General features: G+C 43.3%; 1 non-coding gene across 1 annotated transcript; it reads right to left on the bottom strand.

The window, feature by feature from the left end:
- Window positions 1–12,086: 12,086 nt before the first annotated feature.
- LOC120051575 lies at window positions 12,087–12,141 on the bottom strand. The gene has a single exon (XR_005477288.1). It is a non-coding gene; the product is annotated as a U7 small nuclear RNA (small nuclear RNA).
- Window positions 12,142–13,364: the final 1,223 nt, after the last annotated feature.

Genomic DNA, 13,364 nt, shown 5'->3' with positions numbered 1-13,364 from the left:
ATTAAACTGCCTCTTATTCAATTATTGCTCTTACTACATGCATATAAATAATACCATTGGAAAGAAAACAATCTCTAGTTTCTAAAACCGTTTCAATTTTGTCTCTGAGTGATACAGAAGTCATTTCACAGCACTTTCCATGACCAAGAACATAAAATCAAGATGTGTTATGCTGGCTTCAAAGCTCTGCCTATATATGGTCGTGCCCCCTATGACCCGAAACACACCTCATTCGCCTTCCTCTGGGTGTCAAGAGGACGTCAGAGGAGAAATTCTTTGTTTATCTGGTACTGACGTGAAATAAGACCTATTTCTTTGGCGTGACCGACAACTTCCGGTTTGCTGATTCGCACGAGTTGGAGCTGCGATTGTGTACTGTTTTGCTGGCGTTATGGATGAAAACTATCTCCGTGTCGAATTTTGTTTGATACATGTGACCATATCATCGTAATGTATGTTTTTTCAATATAGTTTAATCAGATTATTTGAATTTTTTTGGGAGTTTTGCGGTGTTCCGTTGTCACAATTTATTTACATTTGAGAGATCTGTGCCACTCGACCGGTACCTGTGCTAAATGGAGTGGGAAAGGAAGATTTCTGAACGGAACCAACGACTCATCTTGACAAAGGACACTTTGATCAACATTCTGATGAAAGATCAGCCATAGTAAGACCCAATTTACGATGTTATATCATATCTGTTGTGCATGTGAACTGGCCGTGGGCGCCTAGCCGAATCTGCCTTGTATAGCTATGCTAATTTAGCGCTACATTTTGTTTTCGTTATAAAACATTTAATAAATCTGAAATATTGTTTGGATTCACCAGATGTTGGGCTTTCAATATCTGTACGCTGTGTATTTTTCTGAAATGTTTTAAGATGAGTAATTCGTTATATGACGTTGGTCTCTGTAATTGTTCTGGCTGGGTCAGCACTATTTCAGATTGCAGCTGCAATGTAGAACTGTGATTTATACCTGAAAAATGCACATTTTTCCCAAAAAAAACTATGCTATACCATAAATATGTTATCAGACTGTCATATTATGAAGTTGTTTCTTGGTTAGTGGCTATATATATTTTTATCTAGTCGAATTAGTGATAGCTACTGACGCAGGAAAAAGCTGTTGGGAGTAAAAAAATCGTGTCCTTTGCTAACGTGGTTAGCTAATAGATTTACATATTGTGTCTTCCCTGTAAAACATTTTAAAAATCTGAAATGGTGGCTTTATTCACAAGATCTGTATCTTTCATTAGGTGGCTTGGACTTGTGATTTAATGATATTTAGATGCTACTATTTAATTGTGACGCTATGCTAGCGATGCTAATCAGTGTGGGGGGGGTGGGGGGTGATCCCGGATCCGGGGTTGAGGCTCGTTAGAGGTTAAGTTAGTACTTAACCCTTTCATGTGTGAGTTCCAAATATCTCAATTTTTTTTACGCACGTGATGTTAGAATGTTCTCTCCATTCCAGAATGTGATTGTTACACAACAGTACATTTAATCCAAGCTGCCCTCAAACCAAGGCACGCAGCCTGTTTATAGGCTGTTTTCAACTTGTCAATTTAAAATGATTTTCTAACAAGTTTTATTTTATTTTCTATGAACAGTTTGAATTGAGGTCTGTTCCGCCTCATTCATTCACATAAAAGTAGTCATTTTTACTTTAGCAAACAATTTTTTTTTTTTTTTTTACATTTCTGACCCGGACAAAATTCCCCAAGCACTTCCCAATTGTTTGTGCAGTTCAAGTTCAATAACTTGTTCAGTTCAAGTTCAATAAGTGCCTTATTACATTATAATAGTTTATGCATGTCGTTTTGACTGTAGCATAATATTTTTGTATATTCCTTATAACCGCGGACACGCGAGGTAAACTTACTTATTTCATAACCTTTATGGTGTTATACTCAATGCTTAAATCTTCTTAAGGCGTGGCCTCCCGGGTGGCGCAGTGGTCTAGGGCACTGCATCGCAGTGCTAACTGCGCCACCAGAGTCTCTGGGTTCGCGCCCAGGCTCTGTCACAGCCGGCCGTGACCGGGAGGTCCGTGGGGCGACGCACAATTGGCATAGCGTCGTCCGGGTTAGGGAGGGTTTGGCCGGTAGGGATATCCTTGTCTCATCGCGATCCAGCGACTCCTGTGGCGGGCCGGGCGCAGTGCGCGCTAACCAAGGGGGCCAGGTACACGGTGTTTCCTCCGACACATTGGTGCGGCTGGCTTCCGGGTTGGAGGCGCGCTGTGTTAAGAAGCAGTGCGGCTTGGTTGGGTTGTGCTTCGGAGGACGCATGGCTTTCAACCTTCGTCTCTCCCGAGCCCGTACGGGAGTTGTAGCGATGAGACAAGATAGTAATTACTAGCGATTGGATACCACAAAAATTGGGGAGAAAATGGGATAAAAAAAAAATAAAAAAATAAAAATATATATCTTCTTAAGGCTAGGAGGCACTATTTTCACATCCGGATGAAAAGTGTGCCCAAAGTAAACAGCCGGCTACTCAGGCCCAGAAGCTAGGATATGCATATTATTAGTAGATTTGGATAGAAAACACTCTGAAGTTTCTAAAACTGTTTGAATGATGTCTGTGAGTATAACAACTTATTTGGCAGGCGAAACCCCGAGGACAAACCATACATGATTTTTTATTTTGTGTTATTTTATTTGTGTTTTTAATGGGAATCTAGAATTCTAAGGCAGTTGCTTGCAGTTCCTTTCGCTTCCACTAGATGTCAACAGTCTTTAGAAATTGGTTGATGTTTTTCCTTTGAGAAATTAAGAAGTAGCCCTGTTCAGAACGAGGGTCGAGTGAAGTGTACTGTTGTGGTTGAGGCACGTGACCTGAATGCTCGCTCCACTTCGTTTTCCTCCGGTATTGAACACAGTTTATTCCGTCTTAAATTTTATCCATTATTTACATTTAAAAATACCTAAAGTTGGATTAGGAAAGTTGTTTGAAATGTTTGGATCAAGTTTACAGGTAACTGATTAGATAATGTTTAGTCATGTTGTGCGAGTTGGAACCGGTGTATTTTCTGATTCATACGCACCAAATAAATGGACATTTTGGATATATAACGACAGAATTTATCGAACAAAAGGACCATTTGTGATGTTTAATGGACATATTGGAGTGCCAACAGAAGAAGATCTTCAAAGGTAAGGCATGCATTATATGTTATTTCTGACGTTTGTGTTGTGCCTGGCGGGTTGAATTATGATTTTCATGTGTATGTTTGATGGGGCGCTGTCCTCAGATAATAGCATGGTTTGCTTTCGCCGTAAAGCCTTTTTGACATCTGACACTGTGGCTGGATGAACAAGAAGTTAATCTTTAAACCCATGTATAACACGTGTATGATTTATGAATTATTATTATGAGTATTTGTCACGTTCCTGACCTGTTTTCTGTTGTTTTGTATGTGTTTAGTTGGTCAGGGCGTGAGTTGGGGTGGGTATTCTATGTTGTGTGTCTAGTTCGTCTGTTTCTGTGTTCAGCCTAATATGGTTCTCAATCAGAGACAGCTGTCAATCGTTGTCCCTGATTGAGAATCATATAAAGGTGGCTTGTTTTGTGTTGGGGATTGTGGGTGGTTGTTTCCTGTCTCTGTGTTTATGTTCTGCACCAGATAGGACTGTCTCGGCTTTCACGTTTGTTGTTTTGTAATGTTTGTTAAGGTTCATCGTTAAACATGTTGAACACTAACTGCGCTGCATTTTGGTCCTCTCCTTCATCCCAGGAAGAAAGCCGTAACAGAACCACCCACCAAACCCGGATCAAGCAGCGGGTTAACGGGCAGCAGCGACAGCAGCAGTGGTTCAAGGAGGAATGGACATGGGAGGAGATTCTGGACGGAGAAGGACCCTGGGCAGAGCCAGAGGAGTGTCGCCGCCCAAAAGCGGAGCTGGAGGCATCTAAAGCAGAGAGGCGGCATTATGAGGCGCTAGCAAGGCAGAGCGGCTGGAAGCCCGAGAGGCTCACCCAAAAATTTCTTGGGGGGGGGGGCTAAAGGGGAGTGTGGCGAAGTCAGGTAGGAGACCTGCGCCAACTTCCCGGGCTTACCGTGGAGAGCGAGAGTACGGGCAGACACCGTGTTACGCAGTAGAGCGCATGGTGTCTCCTGTACGTGTTCATAGCCCGGTGCGGGTTATTCCACCTCCCCGCACTAGCCGGGCTAGAGTGAGCATTGAGCCAAGTGCCATGAAGCCGGCTCTACATATCTGGCCTCCAGTACGTCTCCTCGGGCCGGTGTACATGGCACCAGCCTTACGCATGGTGTCCCCGGTTCGCCAACACAGCCCAGTGCGGGTTATTCCACCTCCCCGCACTGGACGGGCTACGGGGAGCATGCAACCAGGTAAGGTTGGGCAGGCTCAGTGCTCAAGGGAGCCAGTACGCCTGCACGGTCCGGTATATCCGGCGCTACCTTCCCGCCCCAGCCCAGTACCACCAGTGCCTACACCACGCACCAGGCTTCCAGTGCGTCTCCAGAGCCCTGTTCCTCCTCCACGCACTCTCCCTGTGGTGCGTGTCTCCAGCCCAGTACCTCCAGTTCCGGCACCACGCACCAGGCCTACTGTGCGCCTCAGCAGGTCAGAGTCGGCCGTCTGCCCAACGCCGCCTGCACTGCTCGTCTGTCCAGCGCCGTCTGAGCTGCCTGCCTGCCCAGCGCCGTCTGAACTGCCTGCACTGCTCGTCTGCTCAACGCCGCCTGCACTGCTCGTCTGCTCAACGCCACCTGCACTGCTCGTCTGTCCAGCGCCGTCTGAACTGCCTGCACTGCTCGTCTGCTCAACGCCGCCTGCACTGCTCGTCTGCCCAGCGCCGTCTGAGCTGCCTGCACTGCCTGCCTGCCCAGCGCCGTCTGAACTGCCTGCCTGCCCAGCACCATCTGAGCCATCCGTCTGCCCAGCGCCATCTGAGCCATCCGTCTGCCCAGCGCCGTCTGAGCCATCCGTCTGCCCAGCGCCGTCTGAGCCATCCGTCTGCCCAGCGCCATCTGAGCCATCCGTCTGCCACGAGCCTTCAGAGCCACCCGTCTGTCCCGAGCCATTAGAGCCGTCCGCCAGTCAGGAGCCGCTAGAGCCGTCCGCCAGTCAGGAGCTGCCAGAGCCGCCAGCCAGTCAGGAGCTGCCAGAGCCGCCAGCCAGTCAGGAGCTGCCAGAGCCGCCAGCCAGTCAGGAGCTGCCAGAGCCGCCAGCCAGTCAGGAGCTGCCAGAGCCGCCAGCCAGTCAGGAGCTGCCAGAGCCGCCAGCCAGTCAGGAGCTGTCAGAGCCGCCAGCCAGTCATGAGCCGCCTTCCAGTCATGAGCTGCCCTACAGTCATGAGCTGCCCTACAGTCATGAGCTGCCCTCCAGTCATGAGCTGCCCTCCAGTCATGAGCTGCCCTCCAGTCATGAGCTGCCCTTCAGTCATGAGCTGCCCTTCAGTCATGAGCTGCCCTTCAGTCATGAGCTGCCCTCCAGTCATGAGCTGCCCTCCAGTCATGAGCTGCCCTACAGTCATGAGCTGCCCTACAGTCCGGAGCTGCCACCCAGTCCGGAGCTGCCACCCAGTCCGGAGCTGCCACCCAGTCCGGAGCTGCCATTAGTCCAGAGTTGTCCCTCTGTCCTAAGCTACCTCTCTGTCCGGAGCGATTTCTCTGTCCTGAGCTACCTCTCTGTCCTGAGCTACCTCTCTGTCCTGAGCTACCTCTCTGTCCTGAGCTACCTCTCTGTCCTGAGCCTCCTCTCTGTCCTGAGCTACCTCTCGGTCCTGAGTTGTCTCCTCTATTTAGGAGGGGCCTTGGTGAAGGTTCCTGGACCATGGTCGGGGGCGAGGGTCGCCACTCAAAGGACGCTAAGGAGGGGGACAAAGACAGTGGTGGAGTGGTGTCCTCGTCCACCGCCGGAGCCGCCACCGCGGACAGATGCCCACCCAGACCCTCCCCTTGAGTTTTAGGGGTGCGCCCGGAGTTCGCACCTTGAGGGGGGGGGTTCTGTCACGTTCCTGACCTGTTTTCTGTTGTTTTGTATGTGTTTAGTTGGTCAGGGCGTGAGTTGGGGTGGGTATTCTATGTTGTGTGTCTAGTTCGTCTGTTTCTGTGTTCAGCCTAATATGGTTCTCAATCAGAGACAGCTGTCAATCGTTGTCCCTGATTGAGAATCATATAAAGGTGGCTTGTTTTGTGTTGGGGATTGTGGGTGGTTGTTTCCTGTCTCTGTGTTTATGTTCTGCACCAGATAGGACTGTCTCGGCTTTCACGTTTGTTGTTTTGTAATGTTTGTTAAGGTTCATCGTTTATTGTTTAATTAAACATGTTGAACACTAACTGCGCTGCATTTTGGTCCTCTCCTTCATCCCAGGAAGAAAGCCGTAACAGTATTTCTGTTTTTGAATTTGACCAACTGCTATTTCACTGGTTGTTGTCAAATCAATCCCATTAACAGGATTGACGCGCGAAGGGATCACTAAGAAGTTTTAACCTGTTGAGGACAGAGGGCGCTGTTTTCACTTTGGGGGAAAATCGTGCCCAATTTAAACGGCCTCGTACTCAATTCTTGCTTGTACAATATGCATAGTATTATTACTATTGGATAGAAAACACTCTCTAGTTTCTAAAACCGTTTGAATTATATCTGTGAGTAAAACAGAACTCCTTTTGCAGCAAACATCCTGACAGGAAGTGGAAAATCTGAAATCGATGCACTGTTCTAGGGCCTGCCTATTAATGTCCTTAATATTTATTAGAATACATGCACTTCATACGTCTTCCACTAGATGTCGACAAGCAGTGAGAGAAGAAATTGAGTGTGTAACTTGATCTGGGGTCGAATAATAGCTCTTGGCATGACGTGTCACCAGTTTCCTGTTTTCTGGAGAGCGCGAGAAGGGACCTGGATTTGCCTTCTGATAAGCTGTCGTTATGGACGACTAATATCTCCGGCTTTGATTTTATTTGATACATGTGACAATATCATCGTAAAGTAGGTTTTTTCAATATAGTTTTATTATATTATTGAAATTTATTTGGGACGTTAGGCGTGTTGCGTTGTGTGCCTTTGTTCAGGAAGGAGAGCTTAGCGCCACTTTGCTAGCTTTCCGTGCTAATTGACTGGAGAAGAGGACATTCTAAATCCAAACAACGATTGTTCCCGACAAAGGACCCCTTGTACAACATTCTGATGAAAGATCATCAAAAGTAGGACCCATTTTATGATGCTATTTCATATATCTGTCGAACATGTGAAATAGTCGTTTGCGCCCAGAGTTTGGGCACTCTCTCGCTATACCTAAGCTGGATGTCGTAATGAAGTTATTTTTAGAATTCTAACACGGCGATTGCATTAAGAACTAGTGTATCTATCATTTCCTATACAACATGTATTTTCTAGTAACGTTTATGAATAGTTATTTGGTCAGAATAGTTGGAGTGTCATAAAAATATCCGCACATTCTGGGAAAAAGATGCTACGTTAGCACAATGTATAACCACTGATTTCAGCTCTAAATATGCACATTTTCGAACAAAACATAAGTGTATGTATAACCTGATGTTATAGGACTGTCATCTGATGAAGGTTTATGAAGGTTAGTGAAAATTAATATATTTTGCTGGTTTATTCCCTATCGCTAACGTGCCTATTGCTATCGCTAACGTGCCTTGATGAATGAATGCGGTAGTGTGGTAGGCTATTGTAGTAAGCTAATATAATGCTATATTGTGTTTTCGCTGTAAAACACTTAAAAAATCGGAAATATTGGCTGGATTCACAAGATGTTTGTCTTTAAGGTAGCTAGCTTCTTCCATTAGCTCTGGAAAACAATGTTAATTGCGTATTAGCATGTGTTGTATTTTGAAGCTACCCTGGCCTTTTGACTCCCAATTGGCGCAGCTGTCTAAGGCACAGCGTCTCAGAGCTAGAGGCGTCACTACAGACACCCAGGTTCAAATCCAGACTGCATTTATATCAAAGTAAGTGCCTATTTACATTACAATAGTTTCTGTATGTTGTGTTATACCGTTTTTACTGTAGCTCACTGTGTGTATGGAGCATAATATATTTGTGTATATTCCCTATAACCGCGGACACACGAGGTAACTTTACTCATTTCATAACCTTTATTGTTTTATATTCAATCGTGCTTATGTAGCTAGCTACATTATTATATTAGCTCTGTAAAACAATGCTAATTGTGTCAGAGAAGTATTGGCTTGTTGTATTTTGAAGCTACCCTGGAAGAATATCTTCTTATACCACTTGGTTGTTTTCTGAGTGCATTCCACAAAGCTGTTTATCATGTCCGCCTTATCCACTAACCCCATTTAGAGGATATAGTCAAGCACGCAGTCTGGTTTGATTTTTCTCTCTCCCGTCAAGTGGTCCACCTTCCCTGTGGCCGACATGGTTGCTGTATGGACAATGGAGAGGACATGGATGGCTCGTATGTCATGCCACTTTACTGCCAGCTGTTGACATTTCAAATTTTGTATAGCGGGTCATTTAGGATGGCAGTAGCATTGTTGATGACATACAGTCATCACAGCAGAACTAGGAAGGAGGGTGGCAAAGAAGGGAGTTGCAAACATAGGATCTGTGCTCCAGTATTCTCTTAGGGAGTTCTTCTTTACTATCCCCATGAGAAGGACTGTCACCAGGAAGATATACATTTCACTAATTGTGGTTGTCCCCCCCACTCCTGGCTCTCTCTTCTCCTGTAGCTCCAAGGCATAGCGATTGGTCTCTGCTATGTCTCCCACCAGGTCCTCTGTCAGGAACAACTTGAAGCACTCTGCCTCATATATAAATGGCAAGAGGCATTGCACTCCAGACTGGGACTCATCAAAGCAAATAGCAGGGCCATGACGGGGTGAAATGCCTGGCAGCCACCAAGCTACCACAGAACTCCTGTATTTTATCCACTGTCGGTCTGCCTCCATCACCACCAGCATCTTCAAAGGGAACTGGGACTTTGTCAGTGGACAAGAGGTCCTCAGATTCAGGGTTCTCAATGGCTGGGAGGCAGCTCCTCACTGTCACTGTCAGAATCTGATTCCTGACTTTCAGACTTATTGACTCATTGTAAAATCTCCAGAATTTCCGCATTTGTGAGTAGTCACCTTTTGAAAAACAATCCTAATGCTACAGCTTAGCTCATTAGCTACATACATAAACAACCACATTGAATGGCTCAGAATGGGAGTGAGAGGTCACGTGATTGATTGCCTGCACGCGCCATTTGTATCAATAAATCACTATCAGAAAATGTTTTGTGTGGTAATTATTGATATATTTACTGTTTTATTCACATGTTTTTCAAGTTCCGGAGATAAATCATGCATTCTGATTCTTTCTTAGATTGTAATGGGCACAAATTCTGTGTGTAAAATACTTTTTTGAAGGTTGTACTGATTATGATGAGCTAAGCTAATTCCAGCTATGTGTGTGGAGCCATGTTTGTTGACATACAATGCATTCTGGATTTCACGTAATCGTCTGTCAGACCAAAGATGCTATAACACAATGAGGTGAGTAAAGGTTCACTCATTTTTTGTGAACTTCAGGAAGTGAATGATGGTAGACGACACACCCCTTCAACATGCAAACTATAAACAGACCAAACTCGTCTTGTCTTCTCTTATTATCTTTGGTTTCTGTGAGGAAAAAAGTATGGCGCCGTGCTGAAACTAATTGTCGGATTACTTTTGATTTCTAGAAAGTGTTTTACTCAATTATTTCGATCAATGGTGAACTCACCCGTGATGTGATTCATTTTAAATAGTAATTGCTATTAGCTAATTCATACTGTAGTTTATGTCAGCCGAGAGTTATAAAATATGACCGCTTGTGTTGCGTCAATCTTTCCTCAGTTAACGCTAGGACAAATGTAGCCTACATTTTTCCGGTTGGATTATTGTGTTATGCTATAGATACTTCTGTGAATATCTGAACATTGCATCCAAAAATAAACTGCTCACATTCTGGACATAACTTTGTAAGGATTGTGTTTGTGTAAATAGTTTCTGAAATAAGTATGGCCACCTCAAATGCTGATTGTTGTATCATTCGAAACTGGCGATTCTAAATAAGCATTCTAATCACACGGGTGTGATCGTATGCTTCAGGGGGTGAAGATTGTGCTTTTTTATGATCATCTTTTTAATATAGTATTTTATTGTGTTTTGTATTGATGTGTGTTTGTATTGTGCAGGGCTCATTTGAAAAAGAGACTTGGTCTCAATATGACTTGCTGTTGAAATAAAGGTTAATAAAACCCATCATGAAGACATGCTGGAAATTAGTACAAACTAGAGCATGTTATGCATCTGGCTTATTGTTATTATCTGACTTGTTAATTCAATGTGGCAATCATTTAATTGTATCTCTCTCAAATTATACATAAATTCTTGAATAACATAACGACCTAACACTCACATGAAAAAACACTATAGTGCATACCAGGGATCGGCAACGTAAGGGTATTTGTCTTGGCATGCTTTAAATGTATTATGTCACTTATTTTTGATAATTTATTATTATTTTTTAACTGGAGAAAATAATTGAAATTGCATGCATTGGTTTTTTCGAAATTGCATTGGTATTCACTGCAATGTTGTAATTCCCAAGGTATGTCAATTCTGATTAGCCAATGGGCTTTCATGATTTTGCAGGAGTTTCATATTTTTAGTTCAGGGCAAGACAACCCACCTCTCCTGCAAATTCAAAACCAAGGCAGCACTGAAGATGAGAGATTTGTTTGAGCATCTTGGACAAAGGACTATGGCTTTGTTTTACTGAAGGACCGGTCTGTTTGCGCTCTCTGTTGTAAAACTGTTGTTTGTCGGACATCAAGTGTATGGCTTCATTTTGAAACAAGACATGAGAAAAACCTCAAGGTTGAGGCGGACAAGGCTGAAGGAATCAAGAGGGCCGTGTCCATATGAAAGCGAAGCAGTATGGTTACAAATCTAGATGCAGTCAAAAATCAAGCTACAGAGGGGAGCTACAAAGTTGTGCAGTGCATTGCTAAACATGGAAAACCAGTAGTTCACAGGCTTTATTTGATGGATTGCCTACCAAAGACACAATCATCTCAAAGATCAAAGCCTGTGTCTGCCAGAACTGTTGAAAATGGCGTTACCAAGATGGTTGAAAAGTAAAGGAGCAACAAACTGTAGCGTTAAAAGATGCACCTGTGTGGCTGTTGATGAGAGTGTGGATGTGAATGACGTTCCACGTCTGGCAGTTGTTGCAAGACACTGTGACTCAGAGCAGGTACGTGAGGAGCTGATTTGTCTAAAACCCATGCATGGTACTACTAAAGGGGAAGATGTAGCAAAAGCCTTCACAGATCATTTTGAGGAGAGAGGCGTCGATATTAAAAACATATTCGCTATTACAAATGACGGTGCCCCCGCTATGGTGGGGAAAGCTGATTGAAGATAGGATTGGCCACACCATGGTTAAATGTCACTGTATCATTCACCAAGAGAATCTGTGTTCCAACATCAAGCCCGTGGTGCTAATGGACAGCACCTCTGTTTAGCCATATATGAAATTCTTCCATTTGTGGGCAATTAGATATTCAACAGACACAATTAGTTGCAATGTGTAACCTTTATTTAACTAGGCAAGTCAGTTAAGAACTAATTCTTATTTACAATGACGGCCTACCGGGGAACATTGGGTTAACTGCCTTGTTCAGGTGTAGAACAACAGATTTCTACCAGCTCAGGGATTCGATCCAGCAACCTTTCGCTTACTGGCCCAACGCTCTAACCACTAGGCTATCTGCCACCCCAAATGCACATATGAAAAACATAACTGGCACGCAGATTGTTAGAAATGGTAGGATAATGTGAAAATTGGCACTCCACTCAAAGGTTGCCGGCTCCTGGTGTATACAATGGTAGGACTACAATAGTATTCACTGTAGTATTTTTACAGACTGAAGTATACATACTGTAGTATGTACTGCATTATACTGTAGTATTTACAGTTTATTATAGTATAATTATTGTCGTAAAAAATCGGAGTATATACTCTAGTAATTACTGTAGTGTTTACTGAAGTGTTTTTGTTTTACTATCATTGACATAGAAGTGGGGGGCTTTCCCCTTGAGGAAACCTACTGAAGAAATACTAAAAGAGCAAATGTTGTATAACCTGTATGTAGGAGAGATCAGAGATTCTACTCTTTTCTATAACCACAGGGCACACAATATATGTTTTATACTTCGCATGTAGGTTTCTGTAACGGCTCTCTTTCGGTGAGTGAGTAGACCAAGGCGCAGCGGGTTGTGAATACATAATGACTTTATTAAACAAGACGGGAAAAAACACGAAAACACTATAACAAACTAAACTTGATAACCTACAAAATAATAAACGATGAAGACAGACCTAAACTACGAACTTACATGAAACGAAGAACACATGAACAGGAACGACCGAGACGAGACAGTACCGTGTGGTGCAACAAACACAGACACAGCGACAATCACCCACAAACAAACAGTGAGAACAACCTACCTTAATATGACTCTCAATTAGAGGAAAATGCAAAACACCTGCCTCTAATTAAGAGCCATACCAGGCAACCCAAAACCAACATAGAAACAGAAAACATAGACTGCCCACCCAAAACTCACGCCCTGACCATCACACACATACAAAACAACAGAAAACAGGTCAGGAACGTGACAGTTTCTCACTTACAGGTGGCACAAATTGGGATATGGAGGAGGGGAATAGCCAGGGTATGCAAAGTAAATACTGTAGTATTTACTATAGTTTGTTTATGTAGTATTTTTGCGGACTGTAGTGTTTTTGCGGACATTTCTGAAGGATTTATTACATTGCCTTGTTGTGGATAATACTGTAGTATTTACTATAGTATTCTACAATATACTACAAAAGTATATACTAAGAACTACACATGATCGAGTGATACTAGAGTGCATAGTATAGTATACTACAGTTTACTACAGAATTCTATAGTAGCCTGTAGTATTTTGTTATGTGGGCAAGTCAAATAAATAGTCATTTTCACTCTTGTGTGAGAGACAAACATTTGCTGGTTGATTTCGGAAACACATTTTTGAAACATTTATTGGGTATTGGTTTGCAGTGCACTCACACTCATCGAGGTGCCTCTTGGATTTTTGGGATGTTATGTAATATATACTGAACAAAAATATTAATGCAACATGCAACAATTTCAACAATTTTATAGAGTTACAGTTCATAAAAGGAAATCAGTCAATTAAAATAAATTCATTAGGCCATAATCTATCTAAAACCAAATTATGATAAATGTACCATATTACGTATTGGATCACTAAAAAATACACATTTTATATTGCCATGTAGTTTACCAATTA

Source organism: Salvelinus namaycush, chromosome 7, assembly GCF_016432855.1.
Source record: "Salvelinus namaycush isolate Seneca chromosome 7, SaNama_1.0, whole genome shotgun sequence".
Lineage (NCBI taxonomy): Eukaryota > Metazoa > Chordata > Actinopteri > Salmoniformes > Salmonidae > Salvelinus > Salvelinus namaycush.
This window is presented reverse-complemented; position numbering and strand designations above follow the sequence as displayed.